Here is a 15,831-nt window from a genome sequence, read left to right as displayed (position 1 = left end):
TTCAGTAAAGCTGACAGATGTAAATTCTCAACACCAACATAATTTGGTCACTAAACAGGAAAACATTTTTCTAACCTTTGGTAGTCTGGAATAATAAAATCACCAATCATCTTGTTCACAAACTTTGGTTCTGCTTTCCTCTGTGCTCTTAACTTTGTTTCCAGGGCCACCTTTCTATTTGCAACTTTATTTTCTCACTTCCTGCCCTGTATTTGTTTGATTCTGATCTTTCATGCTCAGCTTTCTTCAATTTCTCTGCCTCCTCGAATCTGTCTTATTTTCCCTCTTCTCTCTCCTTTTCCTTTTAAGTGCAGTTGGTATACTCTCTTTCCTTCCCTTCCATTTTCTCCTCTTCCCTTCCCTTTATGGGCAGCCTATCTTCCCTCTCTCACATGTCTAATCTGTTTTCCTACCACAGCTCAGGCCTCTCTTTCCTTTCTGCTCTGATTCTTCAAACTTTTGTGTTGTTGGCAGTTATTAGACCAGGCCTTCCTCTGGTATTCTGGAGGCTTTTCCTGTACTGCATCCCTCCTGTGCGGCAAAAGGAAGCAGTGTTAGAAAGAAGGACCCTGGGGCTGGCCAGAGGAAGACCAGCAACTGTAGAGTTTGAAAAATTGCACTCGGAGAAGAGAGACCTGAGAGGTGGGAGTAGGAAGATCTCATAATACCTATGATTGGGAGGGGATTCCCGGCCTCCCTGTGGCACACCAGTTGAAAAATACTGCTCTGGACAATTGTGTATTTTTTAGCATCCCTCCAGACTGGCACAGAAACAGATGGGTTTACGCTCTTCTGTCACTAACTTTTGGTTACAGTACAAGTGGGCTGTGCAGTCCCTATTACAATCATTCTTTTCTCAGTCTCCAGCAGGTGGAGTGTTAAGCTTGTGCAGTCTGTGCTGAGGTTTGCTTGGGCCTGTTGGATCTGATTTAGTGAATCTTTCTTGTCCCTTTTGCTGTCCTGACAGAGCTTGCGGTCCCTCTCAGGTGTCCTACCAACTTCGGGGGTGCCACACAGAAGGGTCGAGTCTCTCCCCCATTTCCCACACTTCCCCAGGTTTTCTGAATTTAGAGGAGCCATAACTGTACGCTGGCCACCTATTAGGCACAGACTACAGTTTAGAGTGCCAGTTGTGTTTGCTCTTTTGAGACAGCTGGTGAGCTATGAGAAGTTAAAAAAAAAAAAAAAAGTCACAAGAAATAAAAGGAGCATACAGTGGTCCTGAGGTCACCAGTTTTGTACGGCGTTGGTGTTTGTGGGTTTTTGGCGTATTCATTATGATTGCTTCAGAAAAGCAGCACAAGTGCATTTTATTTGGCTCCGAGCGGTGGATGCGGCTGGCGGGTGTACAAAATGTTCCAGCCTCCTTGGGGGGAACTGGCTTTGGGTGTCGGCGTGTCAGGCTCCCCATCGCACGTGCACTGCTCGTTGGCAGGAGGTGGTGGTGGTAACGCCTGGTCTTCACCTGCCACCCATGCTGGGGTTTCCTCATCACCCGGCGGTCTGGCAGATTTGGTGTTGCAGACTGCTGGGGAGGTTGGGGATTCCCTTACCACTGCAGCTGGGGTGGCTATCATTTTTTTTTTGTAGCGGCAGGGTAGAGTTTGTTTTCAGTGCCGCATATTATTTCAGGTGACAGTTTGGCGATGGCCCTTCCCTCTGTTTTGACGGGAAGTGTGTCCATTTTACCCATGGCCTCAGGCAACCTTCCTCCTGTCTTAGAGCGATAGGAACAGGTCTTAAATGTGTCTTCTGCTCCTGCTATGATTTCTGACTTGCCGCCGGAGTTGTTTTACCCTGATTTTGTGTTAGCCATGTGCAAGGCTTATTTATAGGCAGTTGAGGGTCTCGGTGTTGTCTGGGTTTTTTCCCCATTCTACGGCTATCCCCATTCAGTCTCCTGCCTCTATCCAATCCCCTCAGCCATCATCTAAACGGTCGCTGGTGTCTTGGGACGAGGATTCTTTTCTGGCTGATCTGTTTTCACCAGATGAGGACTTGGATCTTGGAGAGGATCTTCCAGATCCTTTAGGGGAGCCTGATGTTTTGGATGGTGAGGATGCTTTGGCTGTGTGCATATTTCATCGGGAAGAGTTGCAGGAGCTCATTCTTCAGGTGTCTTCAGTTTTACACTTTGAAGAGGAAGCTAAGGATACCCTCGTGTTGTGGACCCTCTTCTTAGAGGGATCCAGTCAGCATCGCACTCTTTCCCTATGCATTCGGGATGTAGTGCACGCTCATTGGAAAGTTTCAGATGTGCCTTTTCATTTGACGCGGTCCATGACCAGACTCTACCCCATTCCTGATGGGGATAGAGATACCTTAAGTCTCTTGTGGTAGATTCAGTGGTCTCGGCTATTGCGCGCAGACATACTGTGCTGGTGGAAGTTGGCTCTGCCCTGAGAGACCCTCAGGACCGTAAAATGGAGGCTCTACTTAAACAAAGTTTTGATTTGGCTGCTGTTATGCATATGACTAGGGGGTAATTGAAACTACGTAATATGTCTCCTCAAGTCTGCTTATCTGATCTGGGTGTTGCCAAGACAACATCAAAGGTTTCCACAACAAGTATCTTGACCTTTTTGACCTGGGAGTTGCCCAAACAGCATCAAAAGGAAAACCAGATAGGAAGCTGATTTCTGTAACACCTCCTGGATAACATCAAAGTCTGCTTCTCTGACATCCTGACTTCCTTTTGCCTGCGTGTCTCTCAAATAACATCAGTAAAGCCAGATGGGCCGGTCTTTGCAACACCTCCTTGACCTAGGTGTTGTCAAAACAAAGAACAAAAGACCTGAATCGTAATAGCAGGACCAGCTGTTTATGCTTTTACTATGAACTCCGCAGTTTGCATCCTATATAAGACCGGAATTCTGAACCTAACATTAGAATCCAAGACGTCTCCAGGGATACAGAATCCAAGAAGTCTAAAAGGGATAGTCTCCCGTTTTTCTACCCACCTATCAATTGCAGGGGTTCCCAATTGTGAAGGAGGTCGATGCCTGGAATTACGGTGAAGTTATTTAATTCTTATACAGTGGTGCCTCACACAACGAACTTAATTCGTTCCAGGAGCAAGTTTGTTATGCGAAAAGTTCGTTATGTGAAACGCGTTTTCCCATAACAATACATGTTAAAAAAAATAATTCGTTCTGTAGCATAAAATATGCTAAGGTGACATAAAAAAAGATAAATTTTTGGTTACTATTTTTATTTAGATACATCTAAAAACATAATTGTTTTTTAAAACAACACACATTTTTTAAATTTAAAGACAGACTAAGTAGAGTCTAATTTTACAGTGAGAGAGGGCAGAGTCTCAGCGGCAAAAACTGGGACTTAACTGTTCATTTTTTTTTTTTTTCTACCGTGTTTCCCCGATGATAAGGCAGGGCCATCAAATAAGACAGCCCCCCCTTTTTAGAAAAAAATGTAAAATAAGGCACCCCCCCCGCAAATAAGCCACCCACCGATACCTGCGCTTACCCGAATCGGGTGGTACGGTGGGTGACTCCGTGTGGTCCCTGGCACCCCCGACACGATCGGGGCAAGAGGGAGCTCAAGCCCTCTTGCCCCCCCGACTCCCCGACACGATCGGGGCAAGAGGGAGCTCAAGCCCTCTTGCCCCCCCGACTCCCCGACACGATCGGGGCAAGAGGGAGCTCAAGCCCTCTTGCCCCCCCGACTCCCCGACACGATCGGGGCAAAAGGGAGCTCAAGCCCTCTTGCCCCCCCGACTCCCCGACACGATCGGGGCAAAAGGGAGCCCAAGCCCTCTTGCCCCGCCGATTCCCCAACTCCCCGACAATATCGGGCCAGGAGGGAGCCCAAGTCCTCCTGGCCACGGCGACCCCCTAACCCCACCCTGCACTACATTACGGGCAGGAGGGATCCCAGGCCCTCCTGCCCTCGACGCAAACCCCCCCTCCCCCCAACGACCGCCCCCCCCAAGAACCTCCGACCGCCCCCCCAGCCGACCCGCGACCCCCCTGGCCGACCCCCACGACACCCCCAACCCCCTTCCCCGTCCCTTTCTGTAGTTGGCCGGACAGACGGGAGCCAAACCCGCCTGTCCGGCAGGCAGCCAACGACGGAATGAGGCCGGATTGGCCCATCCGTCCCAAAGCTCCGCCTACTGGTGGGGCCTAAGGCGCCTGGGCCAATCAGAATAGGCCCGGGAGCCTTAGGTCCCTCCTGGGGGCAGGGCCTGAGGCACATGGGCCCAACCCGACCATGTGCCTCAGGCCCTGCCCCCAGGAGGGACCTAAGGCTCCCGGGCCTATTCTGATTGGCCCAGGCGCCTTAGGCCCCACCAGTAGGCGGAGCTTTGGGACGGATGGGCCAATCCGGCCTCATTCCGTCGTTGGCTGCCTGCCGGACAGGCGGGTTTGGCTCCCGTCTGTCCGGCCAACTACAGAAAGGTACGGGGAAGGGGGTTGGGGGTGTCGTGGGGGTCGGCCAGGGGGGTCGCGGGTCGGCTGGGGGGGCGGTCGGAGGTTCTTGGGGGGGGGCGGTCGTTGGGGGGAGGGGGGGTTTGCGTCGAGGGCAGGAGGGCCTGGGATCCCTCCTGCCCGTAATGTAGTGCAGGGTGGGGTTAGGGGGTCGCCGTGGCCAGGAGGACTTGGGCTCCCTCCTGGCCCGATATTGTCGGGGAGTTGGGGAATCGGCGGGGCAAGAGGGCTTGGGCTCCTTTTTGCCCCGATCGTGTCGGGGAGTCGGGGGGGCAAGAGGGAGCCAGGCGGAGAGAGGGCAGTTAAGCGCAGTGCCTGCGCGGAAGGATGCAGCTCAGGCGACTTCGTTGTGTGAAACGAAGTTCGTTGTAGGGAGCAAGACATAAAGTTCGTTGTGCGCAGCGTTCGCTGTGCGAGGCGTTCGTTATGCGAGGCACCACTGTATATATAATAAAGGGTTATTGTTTATGCTTTTATATCGTCTGTGTGCTTTTCTGAGTGTCACTGATCATCCCATCTGTCAGAAATAAGTGGCGGAACAGCTGCCCTGGCTGTCCAGCAGCGATTTGTGGTGGTCTGGTAGGACGGGTTTGTTTCTGGTGTTCTGAGAGAGTTCTTGACCACGAGACGGCTGACTGGTCCTTAGTGGATCAGGAAGTTGCCAAGATTGAGCTGGGAGCTTCTTATCTCTCTGATGCCATGTATGATCTGTTGCGTGCCTCGGCCAAGTCTATGGCTCTCGGTGTAGTGACCCGCCGTACCCTGTGTCTTCGAGGTTGGTCGACGGATGTTACATTTAAGGCTAAGCTCAGTGAGTTTCCCCTTCGGGGCTCCTTTCTCTTCGGGGAGGAGTTAGATAAGCTGGTTCAGGCCTTGAGTGACTCTAAGGTGCCTTGGTTACCGGAGGACTGAACTCGCCAGGTTTCGCGAGGTGGTTCTGCTCGGGGATGTTTGAGTGACTTTCGTAGGTACTGCCCTGGCCGGGGTGCGACCTCTTTTCCTTCCAGAGGACGTTTCTTCCAATGCATGCAGTCCTTTTGGGAGGCCCGCTGGGGGGTGAGGGGTCGCAACTCATCCAGAGGTTCCTCCGCCTGTCCGGCCCAGTGACTCATTGCGGATCCTTCCACTGGTTCCACTCGGAGCTCGGTTGCAGGAGTTTTACCGGGGATGGGCCAAGATCACAACGGATCAGTGGGTCCTAGAGGTGATTCAGGACTATTATGCTCTGGAGTTTTCATGACCTTTGCCAGATCATTTTCTCTCCTTGTTAGGCAACTTGGAAGAGGAAGCTTTTCAGCAGACTCTGTTCAGGTTGCTCGACCTCAAAGCAGTAGTCCCAGTAGCTCCTCGGGAAATTCGCACCACAGGTACTCCATTTATTTTGTGATGCCCAAGAAAGAGGGTTTTTTTTTTTTCCCATTTTGGGTCTCAAAGGTGCCCGTGGTATGCAGTTTTGGTTCATCTGCTAGTGGCAGATTCTCTCCCACTGCTCCTCTTTTTTTTTTTTTTAAATGAAAGGCTTTTATTGAAAAACACTCCAAACATTACCATTTCACAGGAAATGCAATAACAGAAAATACATGGAGCAAAGTACCACACTCCAAAATAACACACAAAGTTAATAACAACAACATCATAGACATGTGCAAGTCCTACAAACTAATAAGAACAAGCTAAAATACCCACCAAAACACAGCTAATACCCCCCCACCCACCCCCCCAGGGACAAAACTCAATGCCTACAGCTCAAAATATGGTTGAGAAACAGTCAATTCCAAACAAAAACCAAAAATTGAAAAAGAATATGGTTATGGGATCCCCCCAAGCATCGCTCATCCATTCCAACTCCAAGGCCAACTCAAAGCCCCTGGCCACCCCTGCCACAAATCCCCATGGAAGCCCGAAAACTACGCCAAATATGAGCATAGCCATGTAGTTTACCATGTCTCAAGGCTGTTAAGTGATAAAGGTTCTGCCAATTAAGCAAACGTTGCTCCACCAGGGCCCACGTGGGAGGGAGCGCCTGATTCCACAAAGAGGCAATGGCTAATCGAGCAGCAGTGAATGCCAACTTACAAAACAAAGAGTCACCCCAAGCCAGATCCAATTGATGCCAAAACAACAAGGCGTGTCGCCAATCGGCGGGTATCTGGACATCCAGGATCCGGGACACCCAAACAAAGACCTCAGTCCAGAATCCACACACCTGCCTACACTGCCACCACATATGAAAGTAGGTACCCACCTCCCCACAGCCCCTCCAACATAGGACACTCGCACCTCCCTGCCAACGAGCCACAACCTGAGGGGTATAGTACCAACGAAAGAGGACCTTGTATCCATTCTCGATCAGCAACGCAGCCACACCCGCCGAGGAAATCTCCGACCAGATGTCACCCCAAGTATCCCAGGAGATAGCAGAACCACAATCACCCTCCCAGGCCCTCATGTAGGGAAGGGGAGCCCCCCGACAATTAAGACACCTGTATACCACAGAGAGAACTCCCTTCCGGAGCACTGGACCCAATAACAGCTCAAAGGGCGTCTTACCACCCCTCAAGTCCCCCAGAAGGCCCGAGGTCCTGATATAATGGAGAACTTGTAGGTAGGGGAACAGATCCCGTACTCCAAACTCAAACTTGCCCCTGAGTTCTGCGAAGGGTCTAATACTGCCCAGAACCGGATCCCACAACTGTCCCACACAGACTAAGCCCCGAGACTCCCAGTCAGCAAACACTCCCCTATCCCTTCCCGGAGGAAAGTCAGGATTATGTCTCAACGGTATGTACCAGGAATGCCGCCTACGCCACAATAAACTGGCTCGGGTCTGATTCCAAACCCTCAGAGAAGTCGCAACCGAGGATACCTCCCCCACTAGTCGCATCCTACCAGGCACCCACGGCCGATGTAACAAAGGCACCCCATCACTTAAGCTTTGCTCAATTTCCACCCACTGTTTCGGCGCCTGCGTCTGCCACTCTAAAAGGGCGCGCAGCTGAGCAGCCTGATAGTATTTTACCACATCAGGGACCCCCAACCCCCCATCCCCTCTCCCCATACATAAGACCTTCCTACTTACTCTGGGCCGCCGACCAGCCCAAATAAAATTAAAGATATGTCTTTGAACCCCCTCCAACGTTCTCCTACCCACCCAAAGAGGCAATACTTGGAATAAGAACAACAGACGAGGCAGAATCATCATCTTCACAATGGCTACCCAACCCAACCAAGAAAAATACAGATCTTTCAAATTGAGCAAATCCTGGCGAATACGCCGAAAGAGCGGAGGAAAATTAAGGTCATATAAATCCACTCCCGGCAGTCCAAAATAAACTCCAAGATATCGCAAAGAGCGCTGAACCCACCGAAACGGATACCGGTCTCGGAGATAGGATACCCGATCATCAGGCAAGTTAATATTAAGGAGCTCTGATTTGCCAACATTGACCCGGAATCCCAACACCTCACCATACATATCCAGCTCCCGTAATATAGCCGGTAGGGAAGTGGTAGGGTCTTCTACCGTAAACAGAATATCATCCGCAAACAAAGCCAACTTATAATCCCTTCCCGGCACCGTAATCCCCTTAATATCCTGATTCATCCGCACTCGCTGCGCCAGGGGTTCCACCGTCAAAGCGAAAAGGAGTGGGGAAAGAGGACACCCCTGGCGTGTACCCCTTGCCAGAGAGAAAGTCTCCGAATAACCTCCATTCACCTTGATACAACTAAGAGGTCCAGTATATAGAACCCGAATCCAATCCCGCATTCATGGACCCAAACCCACCGACTCCAGGACCCGAAATAAGAAAGACCAAGATACCCTATCAAACGCCTTCTCAGCATCGATAGACAAAAACACCGTTTCCCGCACCCCCCCCTGGCCCGGTCATACAAATCATAAACCCGACGAGTATTATCACCCACCTGTCTGCCCACCACAAAACCCGACTGATCTGGATGGATCAGCCGGGGAATCCATCTCATCAATCTGTCCGCCAAAATCCGCGTAAAGATCTTAGTATCAACCCCCAACAAGGATATCGGCCTGTAGGAAGCACATTGAAGGGGATCCTTCCCCTCCTTAGCCAACACTGTCACACCCGCCAAGCGCATGAAATAAGGAAGGGCACCATTCCCTTGTAAAGAGTTAAGAAAACGCAATAGAGGAGGTAGCAACAGATCCTGAAAACGTTTGTAGTACCGAACGGTAAAACCGTCCAACCCAGGTGACCTACCAAGCTTCATAGAACGCAGCGCTCCACGAGCCTCAATCAACGTAAGAGGGCGGTCCAACCACGCCACATCAGCCTGTGCAATCCGGGGCAACGCTGCAGAAGCCAGATAAGCGTCCTGGGCCTGTGAGGGCCCCGGTGCTTCCGGAGTATAGAGTTGGGAATAATATTCCACAAAACGGGCACGGATAGCATCCTCAGTCTGCAACAATTCCCCAGAGGCCGCCCGAAGCGAAAAAATCTGGTTACTTGTCTGTCGGACCTTAAGACGATGGGCAACCAGTCAACTAGCTTTGTTAGAAAACTCAAAATATCTCTGTTGGAGAAGCTGTAAGTTATGGTGCAATCTGTCCAAGTCTAAAGCCTGGAGATCCCGACGTGCCTGAAACAAGCGCTCCCGCAGCTCCGCATCCCAAGGACAACGCTTATGCATACACTCCAACCTACCAATCACACCCAACAGGACCGCCGCATCCTCCCGTCGTTTACGCTGCCGGGCCGACGACAGGGCAATCAATCTGCCCCTAAGGGTTGCCTTCAACCCCTCCCAGACAGCTTCCAAAGAAACTCCACACTCCACATTCACACCCAGATATTCTTGTATCCACCCTTCAATCTGTGTGCCCACCTCCGGGTCATCTAGCAGACTATCATTAAAACGCCAGAATTTCTGTCCCGAGCCTCCACCCACCCCCTGGATCCGCAACCATACCGGGGCATGGTCCGACCACGTAAGGGACTCAATCCCCGCGGACTCCACCCTCCGGAGTAGTCCCCACTCCACAAAAACATAATCAATTCTAGAATATGAGGAATGTATTCCCGAAAAGTAAGTATAGTCCTTAACCGAAGGATGTAGCCACCTCCAGCAATCCACCACATTCAGAGTAGCCAATGCCTCACGCAACAGTTTACGATCCCTTCTTCCATAATGATCCGCCCTCCCTGAGTTATCCAAATGAGGGGTCACTGTAAGATTAAAATCCCCACCAAAAACCAGGGCTCCCCCCTTAAACTTGAGGATCCGAGGGACCAACTCACGGAAGAAGGTCCCCTGACCCTCATTAGGGGCATATACATTTACCAGGGAGTACAAGACCCCCTCAATCAGAGCCTCCAACATAATATATCTGCCCTGAGGATCCCGCACCACCCTACGTACCTCACAACGAATCCCCTTATGGATAAGAATTCCCACCCCACCCCTCTTAGAGGTGCCCACCCGGGAAGCCCAAAAGACCTGCGGGAACCTATGATCCCCGACCAAGGATTCATGGGACTGTAGTAGATGTGTTTCCTGGACAAAGCAGACATCAGCCCTCAAACGGAGCAATTCCCTATAAAAAGCTCTTCTCTTATTGGGGGAATTGAGACCCCTAATATTATAAGAGACCAATCTAAACGCCCCCATATTCCAAATGAAATAAGAACAACACAGACCCAACCCCAGCAGACATGTCCCCACATCCCCCCCTCTCCCCCCCCATCCCTCCCCTCCGCCCCACCTCCCCTAAAGTGAGAGTCCTCGGATCTCCCACCAACATACAAAGAAGTGAACCATCCCCATGGCCTCTGACACATATCCCACAATCAAACATCAACTATCAAGAACAGTGTTTATAAGAATCCCCCTAATCCTACCCACCCACCCCCCAAACTCCCACATCACATTTCACACTCCCCCTTCCCCCATGCTACGATACCCCCCATATAACACAAACACAAAACCTTCAACTTCCCCCTCCCACCACATCCCAAACCTGTCAATGTATGACCCCCACAAAACACCCTCCCAAGGAGCAAGACCCAACAGTCCATTCCCAGGGAGGGGAGTCCAAAGACCCCCCACCGAGACATAAATAATGACAGTGGAAGGAAAAGAACAAGTACAGTCAATCAGCTTTCAGGGGGGAGCACTCGAAGAAGAAGCGGCGGCCTGAAGAGGGGGTCCACCCCCTCGGTCACCCCTCCCGCTCTGGGATCCATTCTCCACTCGTTGCCAGTGGGAGGAGGCAGGGCGTCTCGCTTGGCTAGGCATCACACCCCCCGCCGGAGCAGCCTCCTCAGGAATCTCAATACCCGCTTGTTGCAACAGCCCACGAGCCTCTCGAACAGTGGCAACTCTGGTGTGGACTCCATTGATGGTAATAACAACCCCAAAAGGGTAAGTCCAGCGATAGCGTAAATTGCTGCGCTGCAAAGCCTTAGTCACTTCTTTGAACGCCCGACGTTTCTGGAGCGTGCCAGCAGCTAGATCCTGATAGAACTCCAGCCGGTGACCCTCCCAGGTGACCGTTCCCATCTCCCGGGCTCTGCGGAAGATCCGCTCTTTAAGAACAAAGCTTTGGAGGCACAACACTATATCTTTAGGTTGATCCAGTGTCCGGGGTCCCAGCGCACGATGAGCCCGTTCCAATCCCAGCTCCAGTGTGTCATCCTGCAGGAGCCACCTGATCAGCTTAATTGTGGTAGCACAAACATCTTTAAACTCAGGCAGGTCCGGTAGGCCCCGCACCCTCAAATTATTACGCCGGGTGCGGTTCTCCAGGTCCTCGACCTTATCCAGAAGAAGTTGGTAATCCGCAGACACCGTCTCCAATGATCTCTGCATACCAGTTACACTGTCCTCACAACTATCCAGGCACATCTCCACCACCTCGACCCTCGTGCCCACGTCCTTCTTCCCCCACTGCTCCTCTTGCCTGATCTTCTGACTCGGGGGTCACATTCCAGTGTTCAATTCAGGTTCCTTTTGACTTACGGTTGGCTCTTGAAAGGGCTCGCCTAAAGAAGAAGGGATATTCGGATAAGGTGACTTCTTGGGCTTATGTCCATGTTTGGCGTCTTTTTGAGAAGTGGTGTTCATGTGAGGTGTGGTTCCCCTTAATTCTGCTTTGCCTCATGTCCTGGAGTTTCCTGGAGCGAGGCCTTGCCTGGTCCTTCATTCAGGTGCAGATTGCCGATTTGTCTTCCTTTTACGGTCTCTTGCATGGTAAGCGTTTTGCCCCCTCTCCGGATGTGATTTGGTTCTTGAGAGCTGCAAAATTGCTTTGGCCACCAGTTCAGATATCGGTTCCTGCCTAGGATCACAATCTAGTTCTCTCTGTGCTTGTTCGTCCTTCGTTTGAGCCTCTCAACACCTGTATGTTGAAGGACCTTACATTTAAGATGGTTTTCTTGGTGGCCTTTATTTCCGTGAGACACGTTCAGAAATGCAGGCTTTTTCATGTAGGCCTCCTCTCCTGGAGTTCTCTAGGGAGTGGGTCATTCTACGTTGGGTTCCCTCCTTTCTTCTTAAGGTGGTCTCACTGTTTCATGTTAACCAGTCTGTGGTCCTCCTGGTCTTGGGTAATCGGGAGGGCTCATTGGAGCAGAGGCAGTTGTGCAAGTTAGATGTCTGTAGAGTCCTTCGCTCTTTTGTTCAGCGGACCCAGGAGTTCTGTAAGTTGGATTGTCTTTTTGTCCTCTTAGTGGGTCCTCATAATGGGGGCGGTGCTTCTACCATTGTATACTGAATCAAGGAATCTATCGCTTCAGGGTACCTTCTCCAAAAGAAGCCTGTTCTGGAATTTTCTAAAATCTCATTCCACTTGGGGTCATGCAGCTTCTTGGGTTGAATTTTCTTTTGTACCTCCAATGTATATCTGTAAGGCTGCGGTTTGGTCTTTTCTCCATTCCTTTGTTCGACACTACCATGTGGACATTCAGGCATGTCGGGATGTGGTGTTCAGTGAGCGTGTTTTTGTGGCGGCCCTTCAGGGGTGCTTTGGTATATCCCATGCATTTCTGTGCCGGTCTGTGCTAAAGAAAGAGAAATAAGGTCCTTCCCTGCTAATTTTCTTTCTTTTAGTCCCTCCAGACTGGCACAGAACCCACACTGTCATTTTGTTCAGTGTTCACGAAGAGAATGGGTTTTTCTGAGGGAATTGGTTGTTTTGGTTGTTCAAGAAGTTTAAAGAGCAGTGACGTTTGGTTTCTGCTGGTTTAGCTGATGAACTGTGGGGCGTTTCTGAAAGGTTCTTGCTCTAATCAGTTTCTAACAGTGTTTTCTCCTTGTGTCTTCTCCTTGTAAGTAGGGAGTTGGGATGTTCTCGTTTTTTCAGCCTTGTTGTTTTCTGCTTGGCTATTTATTAAGACTGATTGTAATAAGGACTGCACAGCCCACTTGCACTGTAGCCAAAAGATAGTGTCTGTCTCAATCTGCTGGCAGAGGAGTGTAAACCCATCCGTTTCTGTGCTGGTCTGGAGGGACTTAAAAAAAAGAAAATTAGCAGGTAAGGACCTAATTTCTCCCTACTTTATGTATGACTTTTTGGGTATCAGCGCTGACAGAGACAACAGTACTTTTAGTTTAAGGTTAACATTTTCAAGGGGCCTAAAGTGTATGTATTTCTTGATATTTTTAGGAAATCTCAGAAGAGGCATTGGCAGTTTTTGTTTTTAAGAACAGCTATACTTCAATTAGGAGCTGCGTTTTACCTAGCGTTCTCCATGTCAATCTGTAAATATGTAGATTGGAGCTTACCACACTTGTTGGCTTTTTTGGGCTTGTAAAAGAGCTGCTGGAACTTGTTCACAAGAGAAATAAGGGTCTGTAATATGTATACTTCTTATGGAACAAAAGTATTTTGCTTTAAATTAACTAAAAATAAGGAAATTTTCTCTACTTTGACTCCATAATATGTTATTGGATCCTTCCTATTGTTGCCTTTAACTGAAACAGGAAGATAAGTTTTGTTCAGGGATAAAGTTTTTGCCTTTTTAAAATTGTATGTGAAATAGTTTCCTTTCTAGTTTTACTGTACAGGTATACTGTGAATGGTTACTTGATTTTTATGCTATAAACAAATAAAACAGTAACAATTCAGAAAAGCAAGGAACAAGCACAGAAGATTTAAGTGCATAGAAGTAGAGGTAGCCAGAGATCAGCTGGGAGTCTATGGAAATTGTAACAGGAAGTAATTTAGGCAGAGACCAAACTGGCTTTATGGCCCTTATCTGTCGTCATTCTTTTTCTTTATTTAGCCTTAATCTTCTAGCTCCAAATTTAGAGCCCTAAATTGTAGTGGGTGGACTCTTTGTTTTTATGATTATGTCTGAGCTTTGGTACTATGACTCATTACTATACTATGACTATTTCTTCTTTTGGAATTTGGATTATATTCTGATTCACACTTGCCTACGTCATATTTGGAATTGAAGGTCATTTGTTGCACTTGTGCAAAAGTTGGATCTGGTTTCCATGTGGATTGTATTCCTTGAAGATGTTGGGCATTTTCTTCTCTATGTATTGATCTAATGTTATATGAAAATTGATTTTAGAATTTGATATTTGTTTGATTTGATTTACTTCTAGGGGTGGGGGTTGGGGGTTGTATAATAAGCTATGTGATCTACTGTATTTTTCGCTCCATAAGACGCACTTTTTTCCCCAAAAAAAGTGGGTGGAAAAAAGGGTGCGTCCTATGGAGCGAATACCCTCCCCCCCCCCCGGCCGTTACCTTATTTCGACCACCTGCCGCTGCTCCTGGTCTCTTAATGCTGCCATAAGTAAAGGAAAGGCCAGGCAGGTGCAGCGATTGCACGCTGCCGGCCCAGAAGCCTTACCCCCAACGTCAATTCTGACGTCGGACTGAAGGTCAGCCTGGACCTTCCCAGCAATTTGTTTCATGCCTGCTCCCTGCTCGTCCCTTGACCCACTGCTGAGCTAGGAGTCCAACCCCCACCCTGCCGCTGCTGCTTCGTTGACGTATCCTCACATCAACAACAGTGGGAGGTAATTAAATTCAGCGGGCGGGCTTGGGGGGGGGGTGGAAGAGAACAAAGGCTGGAAGGCAGTGAGGGAAACATAGGAGGAAGGGATACCGGTAATTGTTGGGCCTGAGTTGTGGGGAGGATAGGACAAAGGCTGAAAAGCAGTGAGGGGAACATAGGAGGGAGGGAAGAAGGGATATCAGTAATTGTTGGGCCTGAGTGTTGGGGGGGGGGAGAGGACAAAGGCTGGAAGGCAGTGAGGGGAACATAGGAGGGAGGGAGGAAGGGATACCAGTAATTGTTGGGCCTGAGTGTGGGGGGGGGGTAGAGGACAAAGGCTGGAAGGCAGTGAGGGGAACATAGGAGTGAGGGAGGAAGGGGCAATTGTTGGGCCTGATTGGGGGGGAGAGGACAAAGGCTGGAAGGCAGTGAGGGGAACATAGGAGAAAGAGAGAAAGGGACAATTGTTGGGCCTGAGTCAGGGGGAGAGGGAAGAGGACAAAGGCTGGAAGGCAGTGAGGGGAACATAGGAGGAAGAGAGAAAGGGGCAATTATTGGGCCTGAGTCGGGGGGGAGGAAGAGGACAAAGGCTGGAAGGCAGTGAGGGGAACATAGGAGGAAGGAAGGGAAGGGACAGTTGTTGGGCCTGAGAAAGGAAAAAAAGAAAGAAATCTCCAGGCAATGGGGGGAGGAAGAGGACAAAGGCTGGAAGGCAGTGAGGGGAACATAGGAGGGAAGAAGGGACAATTGTTGGGCCTGAGGAAAGAAAGAAAGAGAGAGAAATTACCAGACAACAGGGGGGGAGGAGGAAGAAGAGGACAAAGGCTGGCATTGAGGGTGGGGGGCTACAGGAAGGAGGGAGGGAGGAAGGGACAATTGTTGGGCCTGAGGTAGGAAAAATGATTTTATTTTCAATTTAGTGATCAAAATGTCAGTTTTGAGAATTTATATCTGCTGTCTATATTTTGCACTATATTTGGCTATTTTTCTATAGTTGTTACTGAGGTGACATTGTATATTTTAAGTCATCTGCCTTGACATCTGTGCCCTGTCCCTGCCTACCACTAGACAACCAGAGGGGGGACAGGGTACAAAGCCTGTCAGGGAGGGGGGACAGGGTGCAGAGCCTGACAAGGAGTGTGGGTTGGGTGCAGAGCCTGGCAGGGAGAATTTGGTTCAGAATGGGTTTTTTTCTTGTTTTCCTCCTCTAAATTTAGGGTGCATCTTATGGTCAGGTGCGTCTTATGGAGCAAACAAATACGGTAAATATGCTGAGATTCAAGTCCACATTCCCAGTGTTCATTGAGTCTGGAATCCTTGTGGCTAAAAACTGCATTGAAAGAATAAAATATATACTTAACATTTATAATTGTCTTTACTACAAATATTTT

The 15,831-nt window shown here is 49.6% G+C and overlaps 1 protein-coding gene across 5 annotated transcripts in view; it reads left to right on the top strand.

The window, feature by feature from the left end:
• The window catches only part of GPATCH1 (G-patch domain containing 1), a 99,002-nt gene that overhangs the window by 25,326 nt on the left and 57,845 nt on the right, over positions 1–15,831 (top strand). The gene's annotated exons all lie outside the window — the stretch shown is intronic.

The sequence above is a fragment of the Geotrypetes seraphini genome, chromosome 4 (assembly GCF_902459505.1).
Source record: "Geotrypetes seraphini chromosome 4, aGeoSer1.1, whole genome shotgun sequence".
Lineage (NCBI taxonomy): Eukaryota > Metazoa > Chordata > Amphibia > Gymnophiona > Dermophiidae > Geotrypetes > Geotrypetes seraphini.
The sequence above is the reverse complement of the archived record's forward strand: the minus strand, read 5'-3'. Positions and strand labels throughout refer to the sequence as shown.